Source organism: Rosa chinensis, chromosome 4, assembly GCF_002994745.2.
Source record: "Rosa chinensis cultivar Old Blush chromosome 4, RchiOBHm-V2, whole genome shotgun sequence".
NCBI lineage: Eukaryota > Viridiplantae > Streptophyta > Magnoliopsida > Rosales > Rosaceae > Rosa > Rosa chinensis.
This window is the reverse complement of record NC_037091.1, coordinates 31,326,636-31,340,565: the sequence shown is the minus strand read 5'-3', so window position 1 is coordinate 31,340,565 and position 13,930 is coordinate 31,326,636. Positions and strand designations below refer to the sequence as shown.

Here is a 13,930-nt window from a genome sequence, read left to right as displayed (position 1 = left end):
ACGTGTTTAGGTAATTTTCAGAGTTAGGTTAATAAGTTTGCATGCTAGAATAACAGTGAGAGTTCTTGTGTGTTTGCTTAATTTGCCAAGAGTAATTGTTATTTGTTAAGACGCTGAGTTAAACAAGTAGTAATTAGTTCTAACGGGTGGTAAAAATCATGCTTTAATGATTAAATGATTCTGGAAATTACGTGTTAAATTCTATGTGTAATGGTTAATTTGCACGTGTGAGTTGATTCGAGGGTTAGATAATACTACTAGTTAAGAGAATTACGCTGAGTGTTTTCGAAAATTAGTAGTATTAGGCTTGGTAAGGACTTTTCCGATCCATCCCTACATTAGAATGAATCAGATAAGTGGATTGATCCGCTGAGGCATTAAAGATGGGAACATTTTTGTAGCATGTTGAAATGGATTTTCTGTTTTTACACTTAGTAATTTCCGAGTGGTATTGGTCTATGTTAGGGAAGTCGATCATTATATATAGGTTTATTTGTTTTGTTTTTATTTTAAGTAGATTAGGAACCAAAATTCAAAACCCCCCATTTTATTCTTTTATTTGTTAATTGACCTTTTTGTGTAGGTGTACCCTACAATCCCCGGACTGAACGATCCTTGCTTATCCTATACTGACAACTACATTTTGCAGGGTTAAATTGTGAGGCTATTTTAGCCGCATCTGTTTGAATAGTGCACTGGGTTGCCACACAACAAACCCGGTAAGCTTTTGCAAGCCCGTATGAGTAACTCAAAACACACATGCACAACTCACGCCAAAAAAGAGGAAAACCTTTCAACTCGCGAATAAAGAAAACATACCATGCTTCCAAAAACAATACTCTTTTCCCAAAAGAAACAACGAAAGTCACACTGTGACAAAATCATATAAATCATTAACCTAACAATTCAATTATGATAAATCGATCTAACCTGGAAAAAACAATAATTAGGTCCAACCTGGACTAAACATCAACACAAATCAATCATACCTATCGTTAACCTAACAAATAGAATATGATTCTTTAGTCCAACCTGGACAAAACAGCAATTAGGTCCAACCTGGACAAAACATCAACACAAATCAATCATACCTATCGTTAACCTAACAAATAGAATATGATTCTTTAGTCCAACCTGGACAAAACAGCAAATCGGTCCAACCTGGACAAAACAGTAAATCGGTCCAACCTGGACAAAACAATAATTAGGTCCAACCTGGACAAAACAGTAAATCTGTCCAACCTGGACAAAACAATAATTAGGTCCAACCTGGACAAAATATGTACCCAGGAGTCTTAAGTAACCTACTTAGATCCATGAGGTACGATGGCAGACAGACTAGAGCTCTAACTGAATCGTAACCTGTCACCCGGCCAATGTTCAACCTTACGATATAATATTGCCATGAGGATGCAACCTGCAACCCCGGATCCTTAGGCCAACATGACCCTCAGATCAAAACGTCAAATCTAATCAAAAGGAGAAATCACAACCTGTGACTCTCAAATCCTCAGACCACCGGTCGTCAGATCAAAATGTTAAATCAAACCAAAAGGAGAAATCACAACCTGTGACTCTTATATCCTCAGACCACCGGTCGTCGGATCAAAACGTTAAACCAAATCAAAAGGAGAAATCACAACCTGTGACTCTCAATTCCTCAAACACTTTTCGAAACAATAGAAATACAATTTCCCACCATTTGTTTTCTGAAAAGCCACACCCCAAAACAATAAAAAGCATCATTTCATGAATATTGTTTTCATAAATCTACAAACCACCAAAACATATATATTTCACGTAAATATATATCTATATGAAGTCATCCGCTCAGGAATGCCTACTAATACCAACTATAGTTTGCAGTTAATAAATAACTCTCAAAACAATAAGGGTATTCCCGTTCGTGAATGAACTTCGGGAGATTACTCACCTCGAAACTCCCGCTGCGTCTTCTATACAGAACCGAACTAACACTATCACCAACAACTCGTCCAATTCACCTTTAGAAGCACCTAATCACCAATGATCTCAAATCAGTAACGATTCACAAATGATTTAAGTCCGAAACCCTTGTTTTGAACTAAAATTCCCAAAGTGGCGCCAATCGAGGCAAAACCACATCCGAGACCACCCAATGTCTCCAGAATTAATCTACGATTGATGTGACTAAACCACAAGTCGATCGGACACTCGAATCCTCACGGAACGAATAATTTCACCGATATGAAACGGCAAAAATCATAACAATTCCATACGAACTCCAAAATTTGAATATTATATATCGAAACGCTCGTAACAACGAGTAGAACATATATAATAACAAAAACAGTTCCTTAAGTGGCTGGAACACCGCCGGAAAGCCGCCACAGGCGGTGGCGCACCGCCGCAGGTAAAAACCCAATATTTCTCAAAACTCCCAACATCAAAGTTCTTCATCTAAGCATGCTTGTGAACTTTCATAATTATCTTGAAGTCAGAAAACAAGCATAAATTGTCGAAAACTACCTCACAAGCCGTGAACAGTAATCCGGACTGAGTTGAACCAAGTTTTACGTGAATCGATCCAAACAACCACCAAGGGTCGATCAAGGAGGCTGCTCTGAGCTCAACCAAGAAGACTTAAAGCCTCGCAGACGTAGGAACAAGGATTTCCGACCGGGTCCGAAATCCTCAAACTGCACCGTCTTGCAGCGCCGCCGTAGAGGAGAATCGGCACTAGAGGACACCAGAGGGATGACCAGACGGAGGAGACGATCCTATCTGGAAAGTTTCGTCGCCGGAGACCGCCCGCAGTTCGCCGGAAAAGTCGGGTCGGATAGTCAGGGTTCGGGTCGAGTCAGCCGGATGTTTTCGATTCTGAAGGTGCAGCCGAGAGAGAAGAGAGAGGAAGTGAGTTTTCGGAAAAGGAAACCAAATGAAAATAGTAAGTTTCCAACTTGGGAAACTTCTATTTATACCAAAATGGAAATTCCTTCCAATGGCCATAACTTTCTCATACGAACTCCGATTCTCGCGTTCTACATATCCACGAACTCGTATCGACGCTCTCTACAACTTTCGTGATGGAAGTTTTCAGAGAATCCCAACATATAAAAAGTCAACCTTTGGCAACCCCCCTAAAACCATACTTTCCGAATAAAAATTCGTCCGATACACTTCCGCTCCATCGACGAGCCACGAAACCGTCCAATAACCATAACTTAGATTCCGGAAAATCCTCGAAAAATAAATACTAATTTCCGAGGCATCACAATTTTGTATTTTTACTTGTGTTGTTTGGTGAGATATGGTTCTCATTAGGAATTTAGCAATTTAGGATCGAGCTGTAGTGAATGTATTGAATACTAATTTCAGTCGATAGATAATCAAAGTTTCAGTAATCATTAGAAGTTGATAACTAAAATGTACAGTGTTAATTTGATAAAAATTAAAAAGAGGTAAGCATTGACCTCCCACCTCAGTTGCAAAGAACACTTCTAAACCAACATTGCTTAAAACAAGTGTCTAGCGGTTTGACCTAGCGCTCTGCTAGGGTTTACTCGTCGGTTTTCTACTCTGGATAAAATTCCCAAAAATTCCAAGCAGTGATGGCCGCGGTCATCACCAGCCTTGTGGCTAACTATCAATTCCTGATTGCTGTACTTGTTCGATTTATCATATGGAGAGCCGCCTTGGCCTGGGGCTTTTCCTTCTTCCTTTGACAATGATTTGGATTGCTACCCGGTGCTTCAACTGGAAGCTAGTGTTATGGTGGAGGATTTGGTTTTTGGACTCTCTGATGTGTGTCCGTTATGGTTGGGCTCGACTTCAGGGCGTAGATTGATGGAAGATCCATCGGTGCGTCAGCTAGTAAGGGCTTCGCTGGAAGTTTTCGCCAGCGAGGGTTGCCTCCGCTGGAATATTTTCGGGCCACTACCTTCAGTGAGATTGATCGGGGAGATCTGATCCGATTTGCTTCTGATGGCGCCTGGGACGGCATCCCATGGGGACACGGTGGTGGAGGCTTCTTGGTAGCTGTACGAGTTCTCGATGGCGGAGGCATTGCAGTAGTGGCGCAGGCTGACAATGCTGATGGCCGGAAATTATCTGGAGGTGGTGTAAGGGTGCCCATAGCAGTTTACATGCATCGGGATTGTTGGGCCTTAATCTGGGTAATGGGTTGTTGGACTAGAATTTGGGTTCCAGAGTTGTTGGGCCGGAGATGGACTTTTGTGTCTAAGGATGCTGAGATTGCTGAGGTTAAGGAACTGGAGAAGGAAGCAGGAATGGAAGGGGAGTCTACTGCTCCTCTTCCGAAAAGTATTTAAATTTTTAAAGGTCACAATGATCATAATCTCTGAGGCCTTTTTATTCTTACTTCAGAGGTTACTGATTTTTGTTTGGAATAATGGTGCGTAATTTGTCTAAAAGGTGGGTGTACTGGGGTTATATTGGGTTCTTGTTCTTGTTTTAGAATAGGAGTCTCAGGGTACTCTGAGAAACGGTTCTTTCTGTCGACCCCATGGGGGTGTTTCATTTTTGTACTGCTTGCTGAATCTATATAATGGGCTGACCTCTTTTGATATAAAAAAAATAAAAATTAAAAACACTACTAAACCACTAGCTTGCACTGAAAATAAAATAATTGATAGGCAATCAACGTACATTTATAGTAAATCATATCTTTTGCACAAATATACAATATGAAGAATATCACAAATGGTCACTCAACTTTTACCTATTTGACACTTTGGTCACTCACCTTTTAAATATATCACTTTGGTCACTCAACTTTAACTATGTTATTCACTTTAGTCACTTTGTTCATTTTTTCATTAAAAAAAAATTATTTGCCATAATATTAATGATATTTTCGTCCGACCAATTGTGAAAAATTGATAAATCTGTATTAGAACGATTGGGAGAAGTAATTAAAGTGAGATAAAATGCTCCTTGGGTGACTAAAGTAATTGACAGAGTAATAATTGAGTAACCAAAGTGATATATTTAAAAGTTGAGTGACTAAAGTGTCAAATAGGTAAAAGTTGAGTGACCATTTGTGGAATTCTTCCTATACAATATGATCATAACAAATTTTTTATCTATAAATTAATCATATATTCATCTATCAGCTGCCTATTTATTTATATAATATTATTATTATTATTATACTATAATGCCAATTACGCCCCTTCTTTGATGTCAAAAGTTTCATCAAATTTTAGTTTATCGAAAACACTCTCATAATAGATTTTTTTTTTTTAAATCGATAAAAGTGAAAGATATATACAAAAAATATATATATATTCTTACCCACTTACTTTACAGTCCCGTAAAAAACTAGGACACGATTGCTAGTATAATGCCAAGCTAGGATATTGCCAATTAAAGTAGCTGTCATATCTCATGTTTCATACTGCAGCCTACTCAATTATAACCACTAATCGATTTGAGTGGCTTTTAGTACCGAAATACAAGACTGTTACAATTATTTGAGAAAATTGTTCGAACCTTCTTTACACTTGAGAAGATGTAAATAAAAAACCTTTACTGTTCTTCTTTTTAAAATTTGTGGCCTTTGAAATAATCATAGTGGAGTATCTTTACTGTTCTTCTTCCATCCACCGCCAGTGGACTTCATTATCAAATCTAAACCATTGATTTGATCTAAATTTCATCTAGCTAGCCATTGATTTTCTGTTAGTTCGATTAGTTAGAGTTAGAGATAAAACCGGTGTTGGGCATAATCATCAGAGCTTCGTCTTTTTGGGCATAATCATTAGAGGTAAAGTTATCATATATCGGCTCTGGCGACGGAGACCTATCCCCTTCCAGACGATCATCTAAAGGCAAACCGGAAGACAACATCCTACTAATCTCAAGATGCTTAAGTACTATTCAAAGCTTGAATTTCAAGATCGAATTCAATACCTCCCATGAACTCCGGCAGTTGAATCACCGACTTCGGCTCCTCATCCGGCCAGCGCGACTTCCTCCTCCGTGCACCCCCGCTCTGGTTGCCCGATTTAACGAGAGGGATCATGTTTTATAACTTATGCACAACCAAAGGTGATTGGGGTCGCAAAGTGTAGAAGAACTACTAGAGCTACGAAAGATTACGGCGATTATTTCTCCCTCCAAGCTCGACCAATGGACAAACCAAGACCATAGAGTCGTCGGCTATGGAAAGACGAGCCGGGTGGGACCGGTGCGCCACCACGATGTCGCCTGACAGAGGGGAGATACAGACGGGTCACCTTTTTAGCTTCATGGGTCGAAAGGAATTTGTAATGTTGATTAGTGGGTTTTCTCTTATTCATGTAGCAGAATTTTGTGTTATGGTTGCTTTCGTCACAGAAATCTAATGGAATAAGCACCCAGGAGTAGATTTATTTGTGCTCATGTTTTGATATGGGAATACGAAGATCAAACATCGTTTCCCGTTCATCTTGGTACTTTTCATTTTAATTGCCTCACTGCATGTTGACTAACGGTTGACCTAGATAACCTTAACTATTTGTGCAAGTGAACAGTTTGGTGAATAGGGTCCTTATCCATTATTTGGAAGAAATTGTTTGTCTTCATACATGCCCATCTTCTTTGTGGGTCAGAGAAATCCCTTTCAGAGTTTTGGATCGGTGATCAGTGATTTCAATGCTATTGGAAAAGCACATCACCGTCGTCATTGATTCGTGATCTATCATTCTATCCATTTCTACAATTCTAGCAACGATAAAAAACATTGTGCACTATTAAGTTGGGGCCTAATGTGGTGCATTGTAATATGGGGTATAGGCTCTATGTCCCCCTCTCCCTATGTATTCATCTGTTTCATCTATCAAGATTTGAGGGCAGCCTTATAGCCCTTATTTCATAAAAAAAAAATAATAAACATTGTGCAGTAGATTAAGCTAATCAAGGTTTGAGGGCAATCTCATAAAGCCTTATTTCAAAGAAAAAAAAACACAAATACAAACACATTGTGCACTAGATTAAGTTGGAGCTTGTTTTGGAATATAAATTTTGCTTGAAGAAACATTTCTTCACCTTATCGATTATTTGGAAAAAATTGTTTTTTTTTGTTTTTTCATACATGCCTATCTTCTTTGTACCATAGAGCAGACTTATCTGGTCTTCTCTTAGCATCAATTACTGTAGTGGCATCACAACTACCTACACCAAATAACTGATTCGAAGAGAAATCTTTCTTAGAGGTCCCATAACGTATTTCATGTAGTTGCAGTTGAACTTGTGGAAGAAAGACGACGATGTAACTATTACAGAAAAAGCAAATCCCAGATTTGTTCTCTCTCTCTTTCTCTCTCGTCTGTTGTTTCCCTTTCCTTGATGAATTTGATGAACCGAGAGCATGGTTGTCTTGATTTGATGTTGGGCTGAGAGAGATGTAGAGGAGGTGAGTCTCCCCAGGAATTCAACTTTAACTAAAGCTGTTGTTGATGCAATGTCAGGTGAAATATATCCAATTCTGTTGGTTTAGTTTGATGAGATGAAGCAAACATTTTCATGCAATGATTTGGATAAACATAAGTGGTGCTATTAGATTTAGATCCAACTCTGACTTTGTTACTTTGGATAATCAAACTGGATTTGGTCATAACCAAAAACAAAATTCCTCAATTGGGTCAGTGAGAAAGAGAGTAGACGAAGAACAGTAGGGAAAAAGGAAAGGGTGATTCTATTTGGACCTCCAAATTTGATATTTGGACCTCCAACTTTTTTCAATTATTAATAAACTTTGTCAAGTTATATGAAAAGACAAATAAGGACAATGAAAGAAAAATGAAAAAAATAAATAAATACTCTTCTTACCTCCTCCAACCAAATATAACATTCAATTAATTTTTTTTTAATTTCCTTATAATGACTATATAGTTTTACAATTTACCTAAAAAAATTAAGTAAAAATAATAATTTCTATACATGGCCCATCATTTAATACAAAAATAAATTCAAAACAATCTGATTTGGAATTTTCTTAAACTAAATTAATTGAATATTATGATATAGTTATCACTCAATCTTCCAACCCAAAACCCTTGAAATCCTTTTTTTAACAAATTCAAAGATATTCCAACAACATATTAAGATCGAGAACCAACCCTCTGATTAATTTTTGTGCGGGATCGAGAGACTTGCTCATAAGAGAGCAATATAATGTGATTTTGATTCATTCTTCTTCTCGTGATTGAAGATAAAGATAAAAAGTAGAGTCATAGATTATTGTATCCCATGTTCAAGGGCATTTTGGTAAAAATAAGGAGGTGTACTTAACTTTTCAAGTATTCTAAAAAGTAAATTAGAGGTGTACTAGGTATAGGAGGTCCAAATAGCAAATTTGGAGGTCCAACTAAAACCACCCAAAAGGAAAAAAAAGAAAAAGATGCTCAGAAAAAAAAAGGGATGAAAATATCCTTCAAAATATGTCTGCTGGCAATCTCCGTAACGAAGCTAACAGCTCCAGATACGATTATTTTGTTGGGGTTGGAACCTCATATACCTTTCTGAAATTTTTGAAACTTGAGGTACAAAAATTTAGAAAGGTGAAAAGGTCGGGTACTGTATGGTCGAGTTTCCTTTACCACCGTGATAGCACACTAAAACTTTAATTGGTTGAATAAGTGAGCTCATTTTGTTTGCAATGAAGATTACCTGTCAATTTGTTTGGCGGCCATAATTTTGGTATGAGACAACAATTGATGTAACGTGTCTTCTGGCCAAGGATAAGTAATGAAATTATCTTTTCTTTCAAAAAAAAAAAAAAAAATTGGTCATTTCATAATGTTTTAGAAAATAGCTTTTCATTTTATAAAAACAACTCGCCTCAATAGTGATTGGAGTTAGGTAGTCACTACACCAATTTTGGAATCAGACAACACATATCAGACGACAGCAAACATTTTAACTGTCGTCTGATTAACTGTCGTCTGAAATAATCAGACGACAGCAAGAAATATTATGTCGTCTAAGTTTTTGAATCCAACAATAGTTTTTTCTTGGCTCTTGTGCAAAAGCATTTCAGATAATGGTTGATTTTTTTGATGTTGTCTGAATGAGTCAATTCAGACAACAGTTATTATGTGATGTTGTCCAAGGTTCATTTATACAATGGTTTATTTTTGCTGTTGTCTGATTATTTTCAGTCACACAACTGTTTTATTTTACTTTAGGTGCCTGTTGTCTGATATCTTTTAAGTCAATGCCTGGTGAAAGATGTTGTCTGATTGATCTGATTCACACAACAGTTTTTTAGTTGTCTATTGTGCTACTCTCTTTCAGACAATGTACTGAAATTGATATTGTCTGAGTTTTAGGGTTCAATATGCTGGCGCGCTGGTTAATTGACTCAAATTTTTAGCCAAATTCTAATTTCCCTCCTAGAAACTGACACCAAATTCTAACATATCTCTCTAGAGTCCAGATCAACTCTCCATTCTTCTCTTCTTCTGTGTGTTTTTTTTTTTTTTGCTTCTCAGTCTCCACCAAAGATAGAGAAAAAAAAAAACCAAACCCTCACCCCCTGCCTTCGATTAACTATGCAAAAGCCAAGCCGGTGTCTTTTCCAGATTTGAATATATGCAAGTCAACGATAACCTAAACCGGCTTAAATCTCTTCTCTTCGGAACCGAACTCGCCGCCGAGAGAAAAGACTTCTCCTCCGCTCAGATCTGCAGTCTTCGTTCCACAGTCCCACTCGATCTCAGCTCGACCATGCTTTCGTCACCCTTATTCTCCGCAAAGCCGTCTCCAAGCTCGGTGAGGCTCGTTGTCCGCGCATTTCTGATTCCTATTGGTACGCCCATTTCTCTTCCCCTCTCAGAGCTTCGACTCTCTTCACGTTACTATTTTTCAAGTTGTTTTTTCCTTCGCTCGCTTAATTATGGCTACTGATAGTGGGTTTGGCTTGGAATCCTTGGATTTTTGATTATGGATATTGGGTTCTGTAATTTCATACCAGTGAGTTCTTGTTTCCCCTAAAATTGTTAATTTTTGATATGATCTTTATTTATTGTTTAATCGTGTATATTAGATTTATATTGATCTTGTTAGGGATTTGAGTGTGGAATTTTGGGGAGCAGATTCAGTTTACGACTGAATTTGGAATTTTGTTAGGTGCGACTGAATGTCAGCACAGGAGACTCGAGTCCCCGACATCTTCCCCCCTCATGGCATCAGCAGCTTCAATTAACTTGAGTGTCTCGGTGATAGTCACCATTTCAAAAAAACAGCAGTCCACACCACCTCTTGGTGACCCAACCCGGAGATGAGTTCCGGCACCCACCGACCTCCTTCACCAACTCGATCATTCAAGCAACAGACACTCCGAGATTCAAAAAAAAAGAAAAAAAAAAGATGATTTGCTCAGGACACCCTGTATCTCAGCACCTTCTCTAAGTACCCCGGACAATCATCTCGGTGACTTCCTGCAAGTCCACTCGTGACACCAACTTCGCTTGCAATTGCCTGGAAACTGGGAACACAGCAACTAAAACAAAGCTAAGCTATCTCAGCTTCTCAGTCTTAATTATACCATGAAACTAACTTATTCCTTCGGCATATATATACATTATGACAGCTCACCAAGCATGAAGTGTATGTACTACACCACACATCATAGCATGCACAATTATAAATAGACATGTGTTCTTTACTAGTCCCTTATGCTCATGGTCATCATTATAGTCAACTTCCTTTAAAAGTAGAGTTACAACACATTTCGTATGCCTGTGATCTATATATGCCGCTGCCAATACGTGTTGCAATAGGATACTTTGGCTCTTAATTGATAATATGTTCAACATGCATACGTCCAACTTAGGCTCTATGGCACAGTTCATAGATGTTGTAGATACCTCTACTAGCAAGGCTAGTTTGCTACCTCACCAAGCCCTCATGGGATCCAACCGCTACTTGCATCTTGTAGCCCTATATTCAAGCTACGCTACGGTATCCGGAAGTCGCAAATCCGTCACCGGGAAGCCACCTTTCCGGCCTTGCCAACATGCCCTCCCAACTAGGCTTTCTACACTAGAATAGTTATCTTTGCTTGTCCCACATCGAAAACCATGTAAAGGAGATGGCTTCCTTCACTTATAAAAGGAAAGCCTCCTCCCACTTAAACACGATCCAATCCCATTACATCTTTTGTAATCCCCTTGGGCCGCAAGGCTCGACACACTAGTACACATTCAAGTGGACGTAGTTTCCCGCTAAGGCGGGAGACGAACCACTATACATCTCGTGTCACTCTCTCTCTCTCTCTCTCTCTCTCTCTCTCTCTCTCTAAAGTTAACTAGAGATCCCTCGGATCCAAACGTTAACAGATGTCAAGTGTACATCTTACCATTATATAATTAAATATGATACATGGTATTGGCAGAGCACATCTAGTGCACATCAATATAGCATATTTGCTATATCTACATTTTACTTCTTCAATTCCACATTAAATTTGTTGCTACTTACCTTGCCATGGCTACCCATGATTATTATGAACTTGTGATCAGTATATATCTCCCATGCACCAAAACCTGACACCCTAAGGCGCAACTTCTTATTCTTAACAACTGCACCAGCATGCTAGTTAAAGCATTTTCAATTAAACATCTTTTGAAAGTGGCATGACCTAGCTAGTGTAGAACTTCACTACCACTTGAAACATCATGAGTGTTACGGGTATACACATGCTAGCATACTACTGGTACCACGCATCTACATGCATGGTCAAATATGGCTATTATTTGCTAGCTCGGGTACATGCCATGCATGTATGTGTTACATTTAGTCCTCACCACATGGGAGCTGCATTGCTCACCACGTACTCTTCAAGTATAGTGTACATATTTCTTTCCTGCTAGTATGCAGACACTTATCATAGAGGTCTATATCTCATTCATTTTAAGGTAACCACCATCATGTGTTGCACACAAATTTAATTGTTTTCACATGTTCTTTTGGGCGAGGGAATTGATATATTCATTCTAACGTGCATACTATTCACACCACTCTGACCGAATTCATAATTTGCCTATCACATAATAACTTAATTTGTGCCTATTCCATGCTACTTATGTTCCAAGCAACAGACACAAGAACTTCATGAGGCCTTTGTTGGAGCTGTCAACCAGCTAAAATAATTGTCTTCTTTATTTCTTTTGTTTCTGTTTTCGCATGTTTTTGTGCTCTGTTTTCTTTTAATTAACTAGAATAGGCAATGATCTCCACAATCCCTAAAAATTTACCAGTATCCAGTTTAGTGTGTTAGCTTAGTGTCTATAAAATTTCATTGAAATCGGAGTAGTTTAAGTTAGGTTTTTAGTCTTAATTTTGGTTTCTGGTCATAGTGTTATTTAATCTGTTATTTAATAGAAGATTTGTTGATGGATAAATTGTAGCTTCACTATGCAAGCGAAAACTCGAGCATTTCTTTAGAACAGATTATTTACCATAATGCAATTTTTACTCCTTTGGTTTCAGGGGCAATGACGGCTTTGCTTCGAAATCTTGATCATTGCCTCTCAAGCTATTCATCTGTAAGTTCAATTCATCTCCTGGAGTTTGAGAATAAACCGCTGTTGATATGTATGGATCAAAACAGAAAATATAACTAGATCTTAGAAATGTTGATGAAATGAATTATCTCTCGTGTTTGTAGGTTATATGAAAATCCGAGATAGAGGATGCAGAGGAATGCTTCAAACTATTTTCTTTGGAAGAGGCGGCTAAATTTGACGAAGTGACCCTTGCCAATGTGAACAACTTCAAAAAGCGCTCAAAAAGCCAGTCACCTAATGCAATCCACAAAGAATATATAGTGGTAAGATCCAGATCAGTCTGCATCATTTCTATTGTTTTGATTTGAGTTGGCTAGTTTTAGGATGGTTCAGAACAGAGGCTTGGAAATGTTATTCTTTTCTCTCTCGTTGAATTTTGATGATCAGGTTACAATTCTGGTGGCTACTGATGGAGAACAGAAGTTGCCCACCATCAGTGGCACTCGTGACTTGAAGAAAGCATTACATAAACTTGGAGCCATTTCCTCGAACAAAATAATGGTAAGAACACAATTACTTCTAGTGGTAACTTGCAAGTTTCTCCTTTAGAACGGTTTTTATTCTCATTTTGGTTTCTGCTCAAGAAGAATTGTCAATTGCAAATAAACTAGAAAAAAACATAACTGGATACACCTTTCATTTGTCAAATCCAGCTCATGTTTCACTCCCTGTTACACTCTTTCTTTTAGTTTTCTCATTGCAAAAGTTAACAGAGTAGAACTTTCTTGTTTCCATGAATAACACAATTCTGGTTATTGTTGCTGGTAGATGATTTCTTCCAAGGAAGCAAGCTGCTTGTCATAGAGGAAAAGCAAGCCCTGCAAGCTGACTGCTTCCCATATATGGAACAATTGTTATATTTATACAAGTCCAAATGTTGTTCATCGTAGTTTCATTGTCTTTTTTTTTTTCGATGCTATTGCATCACCCCATGTACTATTTACTTTCATTTAATAAAGTTTGACGTTCTTCCATACAAGAAAAAAAATGTCATAAGAATCACTTTCATACCACTCTTAACTAAGTAAAAACATTTATTAGAGAGAGCTAAACACAACTAAAAGGATAACAAAAACTGTTGTTGGAGTCATTTTAGCACAACAAGACTACGTCAAAAACCATTGTCTAATAAAAACTCAAACAACAGCTATTTAGAGAAATCTATAGTATCAAAAGTGGATAGCCAACGCCAATTTTAGCAGTCTGTTGTCTTGTTTAAATTCCGTCAATAGAAAAAAGCTAGTCTTTTGATGTGGAAGCTTCGTAGAGACAACAACAAGCATATATGGTGCTATTGTTCTTTCTGGTGCTCAGACAACAGACAGTTTAGTAGTCGCTGTTGTAGTAAACTTTATCAGACGACAGTTTTCTGGTAT

The 13,930-nt window shown here is 37.9% G+C and overlaps 1 long non-coding RNA gene across 1 annotated transcript; it reads left to right on the top strand.

Moving 5' to 3' along the window:
- The first annotated feature begins 11,328 nt into the window (after positions 1 to 11,328).
- LOC112196859 lies at positions 11,329 to 13,524 on the top strand. Its single transcript, XR_002935425.2, has 4 exons — positions 11,329 to 12,533; positions 12,656 to 12,817; positions 12,942 to 13,055; positions 13,323 to 13,524. It is a non-coding gene; the product is annotated as an uncharacterized LOC112196859 (long non-coding RNA).
- Positions 13,525 to 13,930: the final 406 nt, after the last annotated feature.